General features: G+C 41.5%; 1 long non-coding RNA gene across 1 annotated transcript in view; it reads left to right on the top strand.

Moving 5' to 3' along the window:
* LOC307192705 overlaps positions 1 to 18,041 on the top strand; it is a 796,377-nt gene that overhangs the window by 731,930 nt on the left and 46,406 nt on the right. The gene's annotated exons all lie outside the window — the stretch shown is intronic.

The following is an 18,041-nucleotide window of genomic DNA, read 5'->3' on the forward strand; positions in this document are numbered from 1 at the left end:
CAGTTCCTTAAAAACGTTCCTCAGCCTGGGTTTGTCTAGTGACCCTTCATCATTAGATTCGGGTAATTCAGCTTTGGCAAGTGTCACAGAAGTGAGGCTGTGTTCCTCTCGTGGCGTCCTAGGCCATGGCTTGCAGTTTCATTTGCCGCATTCCTGATGATATTTACTCAGATTACTGCATTCAGAGAGTGTGTGCCAGGCTCCTCCACTGTGAAATTATTGCACGATTTCCTTTCACTGGGAATCCTTGAGTAGAGGAGTAAAGCAGCGGTTAGGGAAAATTGGTACATTGTTGCCTCAGGCAAATGAATTACAGGAGGAGTTAGGGCCTGGGGCTGGGTAGCCAGTATCCAGTGAAGCCCTTGTAGCAGGTGCCCATGTTGCCATTTGGAAAGCAGGGAATACATTGTTCTACTGTTCTGACCTTGAACTCCAGTCTGCAAGCCTTGCCAACCCTTCTTACGGGACCTCCTGAGTATACTGGGAGCAATGACGACAGAGGAAATGCTAAGAATGGCAAATACAGGAAGATGGAGTCTGCTTTACCAGCTGTACCTGTGTCTTTTCTTGGAGTTGAGGCCTGTGATACAGTGAGCCACCGATGGGTTTTAGAGCCAGGCAGAGTTTCCTGTGGTGGAAGGTCCCCATTTACCGAGCTACTAAATTTTGTTTACTAGCAGGGACTGCAAGCTGAGGGCAAGATCTGAACTGCTTGGCATACGAGGCATGGTTTTTAGAGGATGTTTATGATAGGGGGCAAGAAATAGTAGGCAGCGGAAGAGAATTTTGCTTAAGTAAACAGATAGGGGGAATCTGAAACGTGCAATGCCGATTTCTGGTTTCCCACTAAACTGTAATCTCCCCAAGGACAATGCACACAGACACACAGACACATATATACATATATATTTATATATACATGTATTTATATATTTATATTTGTATTGAAAGGAGTGAGATAAAGTGGGGTAAAAGTCCTAGGTTCAGTGCAGCCTCTACCAGGTGCTGTCTTTGAGCAAGTTAGCTAACTTAGCTGAGCCTCAGTTTCCAGATGTAAAATAGGGAAACTAGTGCGTATCTCACAGGGACTTGATGAGAATTTGATGAGTTAATGCATTTAAACGACCACGTGAAACTCGGCGTAAGTTGGGTTGGTTGAAATTTTAGGTGCAGTTTGTATCTTTCCGGGCGCTTATTAGGACATTATTCTGCAAATCAAAAGCTTCAAGGGGGGCTTCCCTGGTGGCGCAGTGATTGAGAGTCCGCCTGCCGATGCAGGGGACACGGGTTCGTGCCGCGGAGCGGCTGGGTCCGTAAGCCATGGCCGCAGAGCCTGCGCGTCCGGAGCCTGTGCTCTGCAACGGGAGAGGCCACGACAGTGAGAGGCCCGCGTACGGCAAAAAAAAAAGAAAAAGAAAAAAGCTTCAAGGGATTTCCACACAATGGAATATTATACAATATTAAAAGAGAAATGAGCTATTAAACCAAGAAAAGACATAATTAAATGCATATTGCTAAGTGGAAGCCAGTCTGCTGTCATGATTTCAACTCTGTCACATTGTAAAAAGGGTACAAGTGTGGAACTAGCAAAAAAGACCAGCAGTCTTGATTGGAGGAAGGGATGAGGGAGGTAGAGCACAGAGGATTTTTAGGGCGGTGAAACCCTTCTGTGTGATGCTATATGACAAGTACATGTCATGATACATTTGTGGAAACCCATAGAATGTGCAACACAAAGCATGAAACCTAAAGTATACTGTGAACTTTAGTTAATAACAATATGTCAGTATTGGTTCATCAGTTATAACAAGTGTCCCACACTGATGCAAGATGTTTATGGAACCTGGAGGGGGAGGGGAATGAAGGGGGAGGGGAGACAGTATAAGTGAGCTCTGTGCGTTTGCTTAAATTTTTGTAAACCTAAATCTCCTCTAAAAACTGAAGTCTATTAATTTCTTTTTTGTTTTTATTTATATTTTTATTGAAGTATAGTTGATTTACAGTGTTGGGTTAATTTCTGCTGTACAGCAAAGGGATTCAGTTAAATGTGTATATATATTATTTTTATATTCATTATTTTATGTTCTTTTCCATTATGGTTTGTCATAGGACACTGAATATAGTTCTCCATGCAGGACCTTGTTGTTTATCCATTTCATATATAATAGCTTGCATCTGCTAACCTCAACCTCCTACTCCATTCGTCCCCCAGCAACCTCCACCTTGGCAACCACAGGTCTGTTTTCTATGTCTATGACTCTGTTTCTGTTTTGTAGATAGGTTCATTTATGTCATATTTTGTTTTATTTTTTTAATTTTTTTTAAAGAAAATGTTGGGGGTAGGAGTTTATTAATTTATTTATTTTGACTGTGTTGGGTCTTCGTTTCTGTGCGAGGGCTTTCTCTAGTTGTGGCAAGCGGGGGCCACTCTTCATCGCGGTGCACGGGCCCCTCACTATCGTGGCCTCTCTTGTTGCGGAGCACAGGCTCCAGACGCGCAGGCTCAGTAATTGTGGCTCACGGGCCTAGTTGCTCCGCGGCATGTGGGATCCTCCCAGACCAGGGCTCAAACCCTTGTCCCCTGCATTAGCAGGCAGATTCTCAACCACTGCGCCACCAGGGAAGCCCTGTCATATTTTAGATTCTATGTATAAGCGATATCATATGGTGTTTGTCTCTCTTTCTGACTTTCTTCACTTAGTATGATCATCTCTAGTTGCATCCATGTTGCTGCAAATACCATTATTTTGTTCTTTTTTATGGCTGAGTAATATTCCATTGTATATATGTACCACATCTTGTTTATCCGTTCATCTGTTGTTGGACATTTAGGTTGCTTCCATGTCTTGGCTATTGTGAATAGTGGTGCTGTGAACCTAGGGAGTGCATGTATCTTTTTGGATTAGAGTTTTGTCTGGGTATATGCCCAGGAGTGGGATTGCTGGATCATCTGGTAATCCTATTTTTAGTGTTCTGAGGAACCTGCATACAATTTTCCATAGTGGCTAAACCAACTTATATTCCCACCAACAGTGTAGGAGGGTTTCCTTTTCTCCACATCGTCTCCAACATTTGTTATCTGCAGCATTTTTAATCATGACCATTCTGACCAGTGTGAGGTGGTACCTCATTGTAGTTTTGATTTGCGTTTCTCTAATAATTAGCACGATAGAGCATCTTTTCATGTGCCTATTGGCCATCTGAATTTCTTCTTCAGAGAAATGTCTATTTAGGGCTTCTGCCCATTTTTTGATTGGGTTGTTTGTTCTGTTGTTGTTGAGTTGTATGAGCTGTTTGTTTATTTTGGATATTAAGGCCTTACCGGTCACATCGTTCGCAGATATTTTCTCTGGAAGGGTTATGCCTCCTGCTTTGTTCTTGTTCTTCAGGACTGCTTTGGCAATTCTGGGTCTTTTATGGTTCCATATAAATTTTAGGATTATTCTAGTTCTGTGAAAAAGTCTATTAATTTCTTAAAGGCTCTCCAGTGCTGAATGAGTGAATAAATAGATGTTCCGTGTTTTTCAGTAAGCAAGTGACAGCATTTTATCATTCGTCAACACTACCTAATTTCAAAGGTCTTACAGGACTCATTGTCTGTCACATTTTGACATCACCCAAATCGTAGCCTATTTCCTAATCTTATTCCTCGTTATCTTTTCTTAGGACCCATTCTCCGTCTTTGAGAGAAGTAGAAAAAGCTACCTCCTCTAGGTGGGATAGCCCTATGAGAATTTGGCTTTGCAGGCAGAACTTAAGAAGTCAGCTCCCTCTTCCCTCCTGGGTGAGGGTCACCATTAGTGGTAGACGTAAACCTTTGTGGTGGTTCTCTCTTCTGTTCTTGTTGGGTCATGCCTTCACTGACAAAGCACAGTCACCCGTGCTGCCCTCTGCTGGCCAGCTCATCTGACCTAGAGCCTCCTACCAAGGCCCTCAGCATGCAGTCAGCCATAACCTGCCCTTTCTGGGCTTCTGGTTATTGGCTAGGAAAACCCAAATACGCTGCTAGTGGCTAGGAATGAAATTTCTTTTAGCAGCCCCATGAATCTAATCTGAAAGTGACAGATCTGGGTCTCTCTCCTCCCAGGTTTGTCTCCCCCTTGACATCTCTTGACCCCTGGAATCACTCTGGAATAGACAGGTATCCCTCAGAGCCGGCACCACCCAAGCCTTCCCACTTCCTTGAAGGAGAGCCTCTGTTAATCTACCTCCTGGACTGACAGAAGGGCAAGGACCCGACAAGGGGATCTGACAGGTCAAGTGCAGGGTCCAAAAACCAGCAAACCCAGTGGCACTACTCACCAAGACAGATGGAGGGGCCCTTTAACATTGTAAATGGAGCACAGGATCTGGGAGCAGAAATGCATAAGGTGAAGTCCTGCGCTTGCCTCTTGCTCGCTATGTGACCAAGTTTCTGACAGTACCAACTTCTTGAGCTTCAATATATTCACCTAAAGAAGGAGATCATTGTCTTGCTGGAGTGTTGTCATTTTAGACAGAATAATAGTAATAGCTGACATTTACTGAGCGCCTCCTTTGTGCCATGCTTGGCCTAGGTATTTTATGTACATTGTTTTATTTACTGTTGACAACTCTTTGAGGTAATGAATGTGCAAGGGAGAAGGCAGGTATATCATAAACAATAATGTTATCAAATATGTTCATTGGAAACAATTTTTCACCTACAGAAACACATTTCGTCTGGTTCAGCCTGATAGGAAAAGGACCAGAGAGTTTACAGCTAGAGCTGTGGGCAGGTAGAAGGCAGGTTAAAGTAGGATGCGAGCCAGTGACTGGATGGTGAAGGTGGGAACAGCCCCTCAGGGGTGACGGCTCGAATGGCAGAGAACAAGCCTGTGCCTCCAAGCTCCTGGAATTGTAGCCCTAACTAGTAAACTGAGGCAGAAACCTTGTTTCACGGCAAGAAGGAACTGATCGAGCACATTAGAAAAGCTCCAAATCCGCGACAGCTAAACTTGACCTTGTGTCTTGAGCTTGTAGAGGGCTTTATGAAAACAGATTGCTGGGCCGCACCCCCAGAGTTTCTGGGTGTGGCCTGAGTGGGGCCTGAGAATGTGCATTTCTAACAGAAAGTTCCCAGCTGATGTAGGCGCTGCCAGGCCACAAACCTCACTTTGAGAGGCAGATTATAAACGGGCTGTGAAACCCGAATTCAACTCAGTCTCATTTTACTTTGCTCCTTGCAATGGTTTTACGTTTTCAAAAATTCTTTTTTTCCACACTGAAGAGATTTCACACACACCTCCAGATTTCCACTTTCAAAACCTGAGACTCTAGGAGCTCACATTCCTGTGTCCTAGCCAGTAGATGGAGTAAGTTGATACTGACCCCGATTGAATGACTTCCCTTCTGTCTGGCTCTTGGCGGGGAGACATCATTCGTACCCAAAAGCCTAGGATTTTCCAAAGACAACTGTCGATGCATAGTTAACATCTGTATTTTAATTCACTGCTCTTTACTGTTATGTAGGCTTGAACTTCTTTTATTAGCCAGATCACCTACTACAGGCTTGTTTTTTCTCCCACCAATGTCCCATTTCCACCACAGAGAAACAAGCCAGTTAATTGTCCTGGAAATCCACCCGATTATCTTTTTAAAAATCTATTCAAGTGTATTAGCCTGAATCTAAGGGATGTCACAATGGTTAGCGTATTGAAGTTTATGTATGAAAACAAAATAGTAGCTGCAGAAAGTCAAGGAGGAATATCCAGGGGCATTTACCGAGAGATGGGACAGACTCTACAGTGACCCCGGTAGTCCCACCTGCTTACTCTGAAGTTGGAGACTTTTCTCCATGGCTGTGCTAGTAGAAGTAGGGATGCCAGAGTTGACTGGGAATAAAATGTAGTTCATATCCGGGGAGATCTGGAGCATCCCTGTATAGCGCCCTCTCATGGTCAAAGTCACCTCCCTGGGATTTTGTCCTCACTTGAATTATCTTCCAGTGTCTTTATTGTCTAGTAACCTTGGGTTTGAAAAATTAATCGTTTCATGAAGGACTTTCTATAAGGTTTATACAAGCTAAATGTGGGTTGTGATGTTTTCTTTAGTGGATTTTTTTTTTCTCTTTTCCTGTTTCACTGAGAACCACTGTAATTATTTTAATATGGTGTATAGAGTACATAAATACCAAGAAATGGCCATGTCTGAATCCCCACTGCTCAGATTGTGGCCTGAGGACCAGGGGCATCTGCATTTTCTTGGGAGCCTTTCACAAATACAGAATCACAAGCCCAAGTCACCCCAATTAGAATCTGTAGGTTAACAAGATTCCCAGATGATTTATTTGCAAAATCAGGCTTGGAGAAATACTGCTCTAAACCAAGTCTTAGATGTACAAAACTTGGCATCTCAGAAGAAACTGAGATCCTTGATACTTGGACCAAAAAAAAAAAAAAAAAAAAGATTTTGGAAAACTCCTGAAAATGTAGTCTGCAGGTGATTGTCAATTCAGAGGACCCCTTGCAAAATATCAAAAGATTTCACGCACCCACACATGCCAGGAGCTATACATTAGTGTTCATCTACTTTAAAAAAAAAAAAACAACTTGATGAGTCATGCTTCTAAATGATTGTCTGTATTATTAATCAAATCATGTATGCAATTTGGAAAATATTCATATATTTATATGTATCAGAGAATATTCTTTTGGTTCGCTTAGCAATGCTTGCACACATAGATTCTCACAGCCTTCACAGATTCACAACCCACAGATCGGGAAATACTGGTCTAGAGAAATAATGATGAATCAGTTCTCACAGGATTGATTTCCTGCCTATGCAGGAGATGTGGAGCAATTGAAGATGGTGTACCCCAAAAAAGGTTGTAAAGAATGGTTCATGTCCGACTTCCAAACCTAATTACTACCCCCAAGCAGCTATTCTCAAACTTGGGTGGGGATCACCTGGAAACTTGGTAGAAATACAACGGCCTAGGCCCTCACCTACGTCAGTGAGCCTCGGCCTCCGCTGTTGCTGACGATCTTCCCAGGTAGTTCTGACACACATCCTGGTTAGAGAACCACTGCCCTCAGCACTGTGTACATGCTGGGCCTGATACTTCTTTGTGTTAGGGCTGCCCTGTGCATTGCAGGATGTTGGGCGGCGTCCCTGGCCTCGACCCATTAGATGCCAGAAGCAGCCTCCCCAGTTGTAACAACCAAAGATGTCTCCAGACACTGCCCCAAGCCCCCAGGAGGAAAAAATTACCCCCTGTTGAACTACTGACCTACAGGATGAAATCCCGAGTATATATTGTATGGGTTGAGATCTGCACAGCATCACCAGACCCAGAGAGCTGGGTAGCTTTGCTCATTTATACCACACTTCCTGGGCCCTGCCTGGTCAGTGGTAGTTACGAATATGGGTCCCAGACTGGGAAAAAAAAAATTCTAGTCTCTTCTGATCTTGACACATTCAGACTAACCCAGCGAAATGATTCCAACGTTACTTTGTGGTTTGAGTTCAATTTAGAGGCAATATGCAAGGCTCGACCAAGCATTTGTCTTATGTCAGGGCCTAGTAACATTTGTCACACAAAAACCAGACCACGAAATATCCCTTCAAAAAAAAAAAAAAAAGGTCTCTTCTAAAGCCAATTTTCGATCTATGTTTGAAAATTATATTCACCAAGATGAAAAACATACATTTTCATTTTGTTTTGAATTAGCACAGTAAACAGCTGGCTCTCTTCTTTCAAGGGGAGGTCTCTGCTCCATTTGTTAGCTCTGTTTCTGATATTTCACCTATCCTTTATTTACTTAACGGAGTCTGACAGGAAATTCTCAGAGAGATAATATATCTCCATTAATAGGGTGACTGGGGGAACATATTCTAAAGTTTCAAGTGCACTGGAACAATAACTTACGTCTTTGACATTTTTGTCAGCTACCATCCTATTAATAGCATCTAACAGAGGTTTGCCTCAACCTGCAAAGTCTTAGGAGTGTTTTGTGGCAAAGCACACTTTGGTATTTTTCAGAAGACATGGACCCATTACGCCATTATCACTAGATAATGGTGCAAATTAAAAATACTTGTGAGAAAGGCAACCTGATACCCATAAAAACGATCTTCAGGCATAAGTCAGAGTGAAAATGATGAAGATGGATTTCTGGGAGAATCTGGGGATGCTGAGGGTCTAAAATGTCTTCCCCCTCAAGGTCACCAATTGGTGTTGAACTCAAAAGTCTATGAAGAGAAATTCGTTCCGTAGAAATGTAACCTTTATTTTTTGTTCTAATTTGCTGGTGGTTATTGCTGGACCATAGGGAGTGTCACCTAGACACTCATGTTTGTAAGCACAAATGTGCTTTGTTCTTTGCAAGACATCAGGGAAAAAAAACCTAAAAATAAGCCAGAGAGTCATGTATTAGGAATCCCTTTACCCGTCTGATAGTTTTTGGAATACCAGTGCAAAAAGCTACCAGAATGAATAAGGGTTGTCTTGTATCCATGTGTTCACAGACAAATTATAGAGACGTAGCCTTGCAAGGGAGAAGAAGAAGTCCCCACCCCCATCTATCGGATGCTTCCACAATTATTCATGGCCCCAATTCTGTCTAAAAAGCGACTCCGATAATTGATCATGCAAGGGGCATGATATAAAGTAACAATGCAATTTATAGCAGAGAGATAAAACTCAAAGAGAAGAACATTTACCTTATAATGCTATTAATATAAAAGTAATTATGAGGGTTGGTTCTAATTAGAATGTTCACTGAGAATCAAGATAGAGTGACCAGGATAGAGAGCTTCCTAGTGTTGGAACTTCATTCTTTGACTTGAAAAGTCACAAGCTTTTTCTAAGAAGGACATTAAGTTGTGCCATTTAAAAACTGATCTGCAGTTGATCATCTCTTCCATATCTGTGAAATTATCTATCAAGAAAGAGTGTAATTTACATAATTATTATACATTGTATATTCTGTAGTACATATTAAATAGCTAATATGTACACACACAGTGTGGGTTAAATTGTGTCCCCAAAAGATAGGTTCACTTCCTAACCCCTGGTACCTGTGAGTGTGACCTCATGTGGAAATAGGGTCTTTGCAGATGTAATCAAATTAAGGTGACGTCATACTGCTTAGAGTGGGTCCTATGATTGCTGTCCCTATAGGATGAGGAGAGGGGATGCATACACCACACATACGTGCACACATATATGTACAAACACACATGCATACTATGTGAAAATGGTGGAAAAGACTGGAGTGATGCAGGCCGGGGGTTTCTGACAGCCACCAAAAAGCTCTGAGACAGGCATGGAACAGATAGTCTGAGCCTCTGGAAGGAGTCAACCCTGTTGACGTCTTGATCCTAGACTTCCAGCCTCCTGAACTGGGAGGGAACAAATGTTGTCATTTGAAGCCACCTAGTTTGTGGCAGTTTAACATCAGTGCTAGCAACTGATACTAATACACATCTTTTTCAGTTCTGTATGGAGCATTTTTATTCAAAATGAGTTTACGTTTGTGTTTTGGTTAGAAAAGAACTAAAACCTTTCACCATATTTAAATATATTTTAAAAATATATTTGAGACTAAAAACGAAGGTAGACTTTCCTTTCAGTCTTAACATACAAAAGTTGGTTTCTTTAATCAAAAACCAAATGATACCATTTTCCTTTTAAAAGCTGTCGTTCTAAAAATTACTCTTTGGGCAACCTAGGACCTAATCCCTAACCAAGAAACTGATAAACAAAACAACAACAACAACAAAATATAAACATAAATCAAAGATGTAAAGTTAACTCTGACTGCCTAAAATAATCATCACAAAACTGTCACAGCTCCCTTCCCTCAACTGAATCAGTTCTTAAAATCTCATTCAATAATTACTTTCACTTAACAAGTATTTCTAACAGTCTAGGTTATTGGCCTGTTGCAATTGATGAGCAAGATTAGAATTGGTGGAGATATTCAGGGAAGATAAAATAAATGCATAAGGGCTTCCCGGGTGGCACAGTGGTTGAGAGTCCGCCTGCCGATGCAGGGCGCAAAGATCCCACATGCCGCGGAGCGGCTGGGCCCGTGAGCCGCGGCCGCTGAGCCTGCGCGTCCGGAGCCTGTGCTCCGCAACGGGAGAGGCCACAACAGTGAGAGGCCCGCGTACCGCAAAAAAAAAGAAATGCATAAATTTCTATAAACAAGTGTCACTGAGGACGAAGAAAAGAAAAATTTACAAGAAATGCTGAACAATTCTGTATGTTTCTAATGTGAACATGAGTCATCAAGAAAATCTAATTTCATGTTCCCTATCTTCATATAGAAAAAGTCAGAAACCTGTAGGAAAGTGCCTACTGGAATTGTTAGATTATGAACATTTTAAAGTTGCTTCTTAGGGAAAAAACTAGCTTCAATTATGTGGACATCTTACTTATATATAGTACATATTATCCTTCAGTCTTTCTGATGACAAGTATTACTTCAGCTGCCAAAAAATAACATTTTAATTTTGGAAACAATTTTGAATTTTTTTCTTATTTAGAGAATTCCTATGAATGTAAATGGGCCTGTCTGTGATCTGTGTTGATATTTAAGGTACTTACATAACCATATGGAAAATGAGATGAAAATTCCTGTTTACATTGCTTAAACATTTTACATATTTTTTAAAGTTCAAACTTTTTAATGTTAAAAGTGTTCTTGTTTGTAATGAACATAAATATGTTTCTCAGAAAAGTAATTTTAATAAATGTCTGTTTGCTTGAATTAAAAGGCAATCCTTTGAATTCAGCATCTAATGTAGTATCAGAACCTCGGGTACCGTCCAAAGTAAGGGGAGCCATGAAGCCATCTTTCTGGAGGCTAACTAGTAGCTAGTCACCAGTTTTCTAGTCTGAGATTTGATTATCTGTGCAGACCTGCAGACAAGCAATATCTGGAATCTTAAGTTATCTTTTTCCCCTGTGTAGTTTGAACCATCGCCCAGAGGTTTTATGCTAGTCGTCTTGGAATCAAATTTAGGTGGCAGGTGGGGGTTTTTTCCTAGTCTTATTCAGCACCTGAAAATTTGTTTTTAAATTTGGTGACTTTAGGTGAGGTCACATTGTAAGCTCCCCTCAGTCCCCGCTCTTCTCTCCTGTCCCACGCAGGCCTGTTTTGTTGATGTACATTTCCTGTCTGTCCCTCCCGAGGCATCTGAATTTTTTTCTCTGGCTGCAGCGTATTCTTTACCAATTAGTGACAAAGGTGCTGGTTTCATCTGCACTTGCGGTGTTAGATCTTACTGCGTGGAGTAGCCTTCAGATCTCCTTCAAATGGTTATGGAAATGTGACCATGTGGATTAATTTTGCTCGAGTCAAAGGCTGACCACAGAAGCCCCTGGCTATCCCAGGAGGACTCCAGATGCCTCACAGAACTAGGTAGAAAGGGACAGAGACAATGACAGTGACAGTCTGGGACTCCCCTCTGTTCTTTCCAGCATTTGATGCCATAACAGGAAGCAAGTGCAGGGACAGTTACTCGGTTTACTGGGAACGTCTGGCCCAGTGTGGGACGTAACCTGGTGCAGTCATCCTGAGAATATTGCAGGAGAGAGCAGAGCTTGGGATTTAACATTGAAAATTAGAAGTTGATCCTACTTCTTAGACAAAATTGAGATTGACAAAATTGAGGTTTATCTACATAAACCCTTAAACAAAGATGTGGTTCTGACTCAAAATTAGGGACCTGGAAAAAAAAAAGAAAGTTGAGGATTTGGTCCTGTTTAATTTCTTAAAGAAAACTCTTCAGAGGGAAAAGAGTTTAAGAAAGAAAGATACACGGGGTCAGCTTTCGTCTTGCACTGTTTGAGGCTGGTTGCTGGAACGCATCATGTTGGCCACACATTTTCTTGAAGGTGGCTTCCACACGTCCTATAATTTCTGAGATCATTTACAGCTTAAATTTGGATTCTAAACCCCCAAACCACTTAATTTTCTGTAAGCTAGTAAACCAAGGATTTCTTGACAAGTCATTTCAGAATTAAAATCAGGTTCCCTATGAAATGCTGTCCTCAGATCATTTCTCCATTGTTAGGCTTCATCTGTTCTACATGAAAAGTAGGCTAGTTAAAACAGATATCACAGATTTTTTAAAAACAGATAAAGAACCTCTTCTGTGGCAGCATCTCCCAGCTGTTTGCCGAAGGTCTAAAAGAATCAATAAGCAGACAATGGCCTTGGGTCCACTTCAAAAATAAGTAACCCCAAGGACCTCAGGCTTTTGCCAGAGCATTGCACATTTCAGCTATACGGTGTCCAGAGGCATAGTCTGGAAAAGATCTCATTTATTAAATGAGTTCAAGTTTGCAGCATACAAGATCAACACACACAAAAAGTCAATCACATTTCTATATAATAACAAACATGCCGAAACTGAAGTTAAAAACACAATAACATATACAGTGTTCCACAGAAAATTAGTTAGGTATGCACTCAACAAAGCATCTATAGGATTTGTATACTTGAAAATCAAAATGCTGATGAATGAAATCAAGGAGGACCTAAGTAAGTGGAGACATATACCGTGTTCATGAATTGGGAGACTCAACATAGCAATGATGCAGTTCTTTCCCAGCTGATCTGTAGGTTGAGTGCAATTCCTATGAAAAACCTCCTGGGATATTCATAGACATTGACCAGCTTATTGAAAAATGTAAATGGACAAGCACATATCCTAAAATAACTAAATCCTGACAGAGAGTGTAATGAAAGGAATTACTTGCCTGATATGAAGTCTTACTATATAGCCCAGTCATGGAGAAATCATGGTATCGGTGGAAGGGTCAGCTCATAGAGCAATGGAACAAAAATCGGCTCACACAAATATGCCCAAATGACTTGTGACAAAGGTGCAAAACCAATTCAGTAGAATAAGGATGGCCTTGTTGCTGGAGCAATGGGACATTTTCAGATCAAAAAAAAAAAAAGTGGACTTAAATCTCACATCTTATACAGAAATCAACTCAAAATGGATCCTATACTTAATGGAAAAATGTAAAACTTTGAGAAAAAGACGTAGGAGAAAATCTTCAGGGTCTTGACACCAAAAGCATAATCCGTAAAGAGAAAAACGAATACATGACGCTTCATCAAAATTTAAAACTTCTGTTCCTTGAAAGCTCGTGTGAAGAGAATGAAAGACAAGCTACAGACCAGGAGAAAATAATTGCAAACCAGGTATTCAGCAAAAGATTGTAATCTAGTATATGTCATAAGCTCTCAAAAGTCCACAGTAAAACAAACAGCAAAATTTGAAAATGGACAAAAGATATAAACAGATATTTTACTGAAGAAGATACACAAAGGCAAATAAGCAAATGAAAAGATGTTCAACATGAAAAACGAGATTAAGGAAATGCAAACAGAACGATTACAGGACATCACAGCCCACAGATGCTAGAAGTCACAGATACCAGAATGGCTAAAAGAAAAAAGAGTGACAAAACTAAATGCTGGTGAGTATGTAGAAAAACTGGGTCACTTACACTACATTGGATTGTTGATGAGAATGGAAAATGGTACAGCCACTCTGGAAAACGTTTGTTCAGTTCCTAAATACACTAAACATGCAACCATCACACAACCCAGCAGTTGCACTGCTGGGCATTATCCCCCCAAAATGAAATTTATGTTCACACAAAAGCCTGTACAAAAATGTTCATAGCAGCTCTGTTGTAATAGGTGTAAACTGAGATCGGCTCAGATCTCCTTTGACAGATGAATGTATAAACCAGCGCTGAGGTACATACATACAGTGTAGTACTTTTCAGCCATTAAAAGGGACACATAAATAGTTGATACATGCAACAGCAAGGATGGACCTCCAGGGAATTATACTGAGAGAAAAAAGTCCATCCCACAGATTTCATGCTACATGATTACATGTACATAGCATTTGTGAAATCACAAAATTTTAGAAGTGGAGGACAGTTTGTCTGGATTAGGTAGCAGGATGGGAGGGAAGTTGGGATGGCTATAAAAGGGCAGCAGGTGAGATCCTTGTGGTGTTGAAACTATTCAGTATCTTGTGTGTGGTGGTGGATACAGAAACCTACACAGGGGATAATATTTAGAACTTAATAGCCCGTACATATATACGTGAGTACAGATACAACTGAGGAAATCTGAATAACATATGGGATCATGACAATATCAGTATCCTGTTTGTGATACTGTACTGTAGTGAATAAGTATATACTAAAATTCTGCAACATTTTACCATTGGGAAGACTAAGCTAAGTGTACAAGGGATCTCTAATATTTCTCAGGATCACAGTCAATCTATTATCTGAAAACAAATTTCAATGCAAAAAATAGACCATTTGAAAGTAGGCATTAACAAGGCCCCACATAAATGAGAATTTAGGAAGTGAAAAAGTAGAAATTAACTAGAAGATCTTTGCTAAAGGTAGGACCAATATGAGACATGATCTTATCAGTCATTATGACAATTTCATATCTGAGGGGAGATTTAATTGGCATCCACTTTAAAATGGCATCGCCTGAGAGTTACGTGCTCCAGGAATTTTTAAAACTTCTCGGCCCTCACTCTCAGTTTGCTGCTTATGGTGATGCAAGGCAAATCTCTGTGTGATCAAGCTAGAAAGGCATACATGAACAATGCGGACTTTCTACAAGAATATAAACCACCTACTTACGTTTGTATATTCAGGCACAGATTGGTAAAAATGTCTCTCCTCCATGTTATATTTCTTATGAAGCGTATGCAGAAGCTTTGATGTTGAGGTTTCTGGCTGTAACTTCATGCTGCAATCTCTCTGACTCTGACCGTTAAGGAGAAGGCTCCATTTTTCCCTGGTGAATTGACCTTGACCTTGGCTCTTCCTCTGAGTAGTTACTTAGAGCGTACCTACAACCATGTGCCAGGCACTAGGCTAGGTTGACCTTGACCTCCGTTTGCCCACCCACACAAATGCCTGCATGTCTAGACCCAGCCAGGGAGCTATTCAAGTGGTCCAAGTTTGCCTTGGGATTGAAGCCTAAATTAAGACATTTTTTGAGTCCCAAAGAAAGCCTTCTGCTCCTCCATATTGAACATAAAACAGAAGTGTGGCTGGTTGGACAACAGAAGTGCCCTAAGCAACAACAGTAGGAAAAATAACAGCAGCTCACATTTAGTTCTCACTTTGTGCTTAGCCACTGTGCTCAGCATGTAGGTTTGTCTCATTTATTCCCACCCATCAGGAACCATTTTGATTGTTATTTGAAAGGTGAGGAAACCTGGACTTGTAAAAGCAGTGTCTACTGCATGGCCACACAGCTAGGAAACATCACGGCTGAAATTACAACCACCCACCTCCAGAAAGCCATGCATTTGAACACCATGATAGGCTGTCCCCATACTTCCTAAGGAAGCGTCTCAACCGTCTGCTTTTCTAAGAAGTGCTTTACTTTGGAATAGTTTCTAAATGATGCTGTCATTTTAACCACCTCTAAATGGTGTGGAAGATTCTTACATATTGAACACAGGTTCAACTATGTCTCCTCTCGTAATACCCTATAAAGAATTGGTTTAAAATCTCCCTGCCATGTTGTTTCGCCACGGGCTTTACTACTCTTGAGAAGGTTTGGATTCTTTCTAAGAGAACCCGTCTACCAGATAGTAGTATTTGTACAGGCAGGACAAAGCTTCAGGAAAAAAAAGTATTCCTCCATTCATTAATTCTGATCCAACAATTCAGTTCAACAATACTTACTGAATTTGTATTCTAAAACACAAAGCATCGGGAGTATTTGGGTCACCTGGAGCTTACATTCTAGAGGGGAGAAAAGACAACAAATGATGAACAAGTAAGTAGAGATCAGCAGGGGAGTTGGCATTGAGAGATGAGTACACGGCTGCTGTTTTAAAGAGAATAACCAGGGAAGGTTGCTCTGATGAGTCACTTCTGAGCTCAGACCAGAAGGAACTGAGAGAGCAAATCATGGGAGAATCTGGGAGGGAAACATTCTGGGGAGTGGGAATAGCCGGTCAGAGACCCCCCATGTGGGATTGTGCTTGGTGGGCTTGAGAAACTACAAGGAAGCTTGTGTGGCTTGGGCTGAGTAGCCAGAGGAAAGAAGGAGATGAACTAATGGAAGAGGTGAGCACATACCATGCAGGCAAGGTCTGCGGTTCCCTGTAAGAGCATGGGTGTTTACTCCCAGTTGGGAAGCTACTGGTCGGTGTTGAGTAGAAGGACAGAAATCCAATTTATCTTTTGACAGAATCACTCTGATGAGCAGACAGTGGCTGAATCGAGAAGCCCAGTTCGGGAGTCCTTGCAGTAGCCCTGGCAAGCAAGCTAGCAAGGTGGCCATGACATGCAGAAGATGAGGTCAGGTTCTCGGTATATTTTTGAAGTGATTTGACAAGCCTTGCCAGTGGATCTAATGTAGGGATGAGAGACAGGTGTTAGGGATAATTCAGGGATTTGGGGCCTGAAGCTAAAGACTGAATTAATACTTTCAGCACATATTTTTGTGTGAATTTACTTGGGTGATGGAAAGTGATGTCTAGGCTGAGCCCTGCAGAAAAAATAGCCAACCAAATGAGAGTGGCTGGAGAGTGGGCCCACCTTGCCTGGACACGAGTGCGATCACAGATACAGGGAAGAGCACTGCCAACAAGGCAGAGAAACCACTCAGTGTGGCTGTTGCGCAGTGAGCAGAATTTGCCGTGTGTCCCTCGAGATACGTGTTCGTGTCAGGCTAACTTTCTCCCTGCCTGCCATCCGAACGAACCTGCGCAGCGTCTCATTCCTCAGATCACAGTAGTGCCTTGGTTCACTAATATTTATAGAGAACCTGCTTGAGCCCAAGCAGTATTCTAGGTGCCAGAGACAGAGTTGGAGGAAAAGACTGACCAAGAGTCTGTCCTTGAAGAGTTGATGCTCAAGTCGCAGGTGCTCCTTAATTGTGACAGTTTGGAATTTCGTTTATTCACTCATCTGTACAGCTCAAATTTCTTGAGCACCTACTACTACAGACCAGGCACATTACTTGGCACTGAAGATAAGGCAGTGAGCCAGACAAAAATCCCTGAGTTAATGGGGGAAGGAGACAAAGATAAGCAAAATATAAAACGTATTGAGTAATGATAAAGGTTAAGGGGGAAAATGAACTAAGGAAGGGCCATAGGAAGAGGGTGGGAGTTGTCATTTTATTTTATTATTTATTTATTTATTTTTCTGGCTGTGCCGGGCGGCTTGCAGGATCTTTGTTCCCCAAGCAGGGATCGAACCCGTGCCCCCTGCAGTGGAAGCACAAAGTCCTAACCACTGGGCTGCCAGGGAATTCCCGGGCGTTGTAATTTTAGATCGGTTGCATCTCAGACATGCAGGGTATCATTTGCTACTGCTCTATTTTAAAAATCAGAAATGTGGTTCAAATAGGAAGGGTCTTCACTTGAAGTTGAATCATTCCCCTTAAGAAAAGGTTAACAGTAAATGTTAATTCTCAGGTCTGCAGATTTCTGCCTTAAATAGGAACGGTCTTTTTATATTAAAACATCAGGACAGTAGTCTTTGAAAAGGATGTGCAATCTAATTAAAATGGAGAGATTAGCCGCCCTCAGAATATTTGCAAAGCCTAGAAAGGTAATTTAGTGAAATGTATACAATTTTATCTGGCTTTAATTTTTAATGAGATAATTTATAACATGTGCCTGTTTCCTTCATTTACCTGCCTGGGCCAAACTATGAACCTGTTTACAAACAGGCAGTGTTTTAAGACCGCAGCGTAGAACAAGTTCTTGAAGTAAGGACCCCATTGATCCGTCCAAGACAGGAATCTCCCTCTTGGCCATCAAATGCTACCATTTAGCTTGGGTAGGAATGAGTTCCTGCTTTGAGACTCTAATTGAAAAGATCTGAAAAAGTTAGGCTGTGCTGAAAAATACAGTCCAGAGTAAGTTGGATAGTCTCCACTGTCTGACGGATTCCAGCCCAGGAGCATCAAGGACGTCTTGATGCCCACAGGTGCTGCTGTGTATGTTTTAGTAAAAGGTGTTGTATTGGTACCGGGACAAAA

Source organism: Stenella coeruleoalba (assembly GCF_951394435.1).
Source record: "Stenella coeruleoalba genome assembly, chromosome: 10".
NCBI classification, from domain to species: Eukaryota; Metazoa; Chordata; class Mammalia; order Artiodactyla; family Delphinidae; genus Stenella; species Stenella coeruleoalba.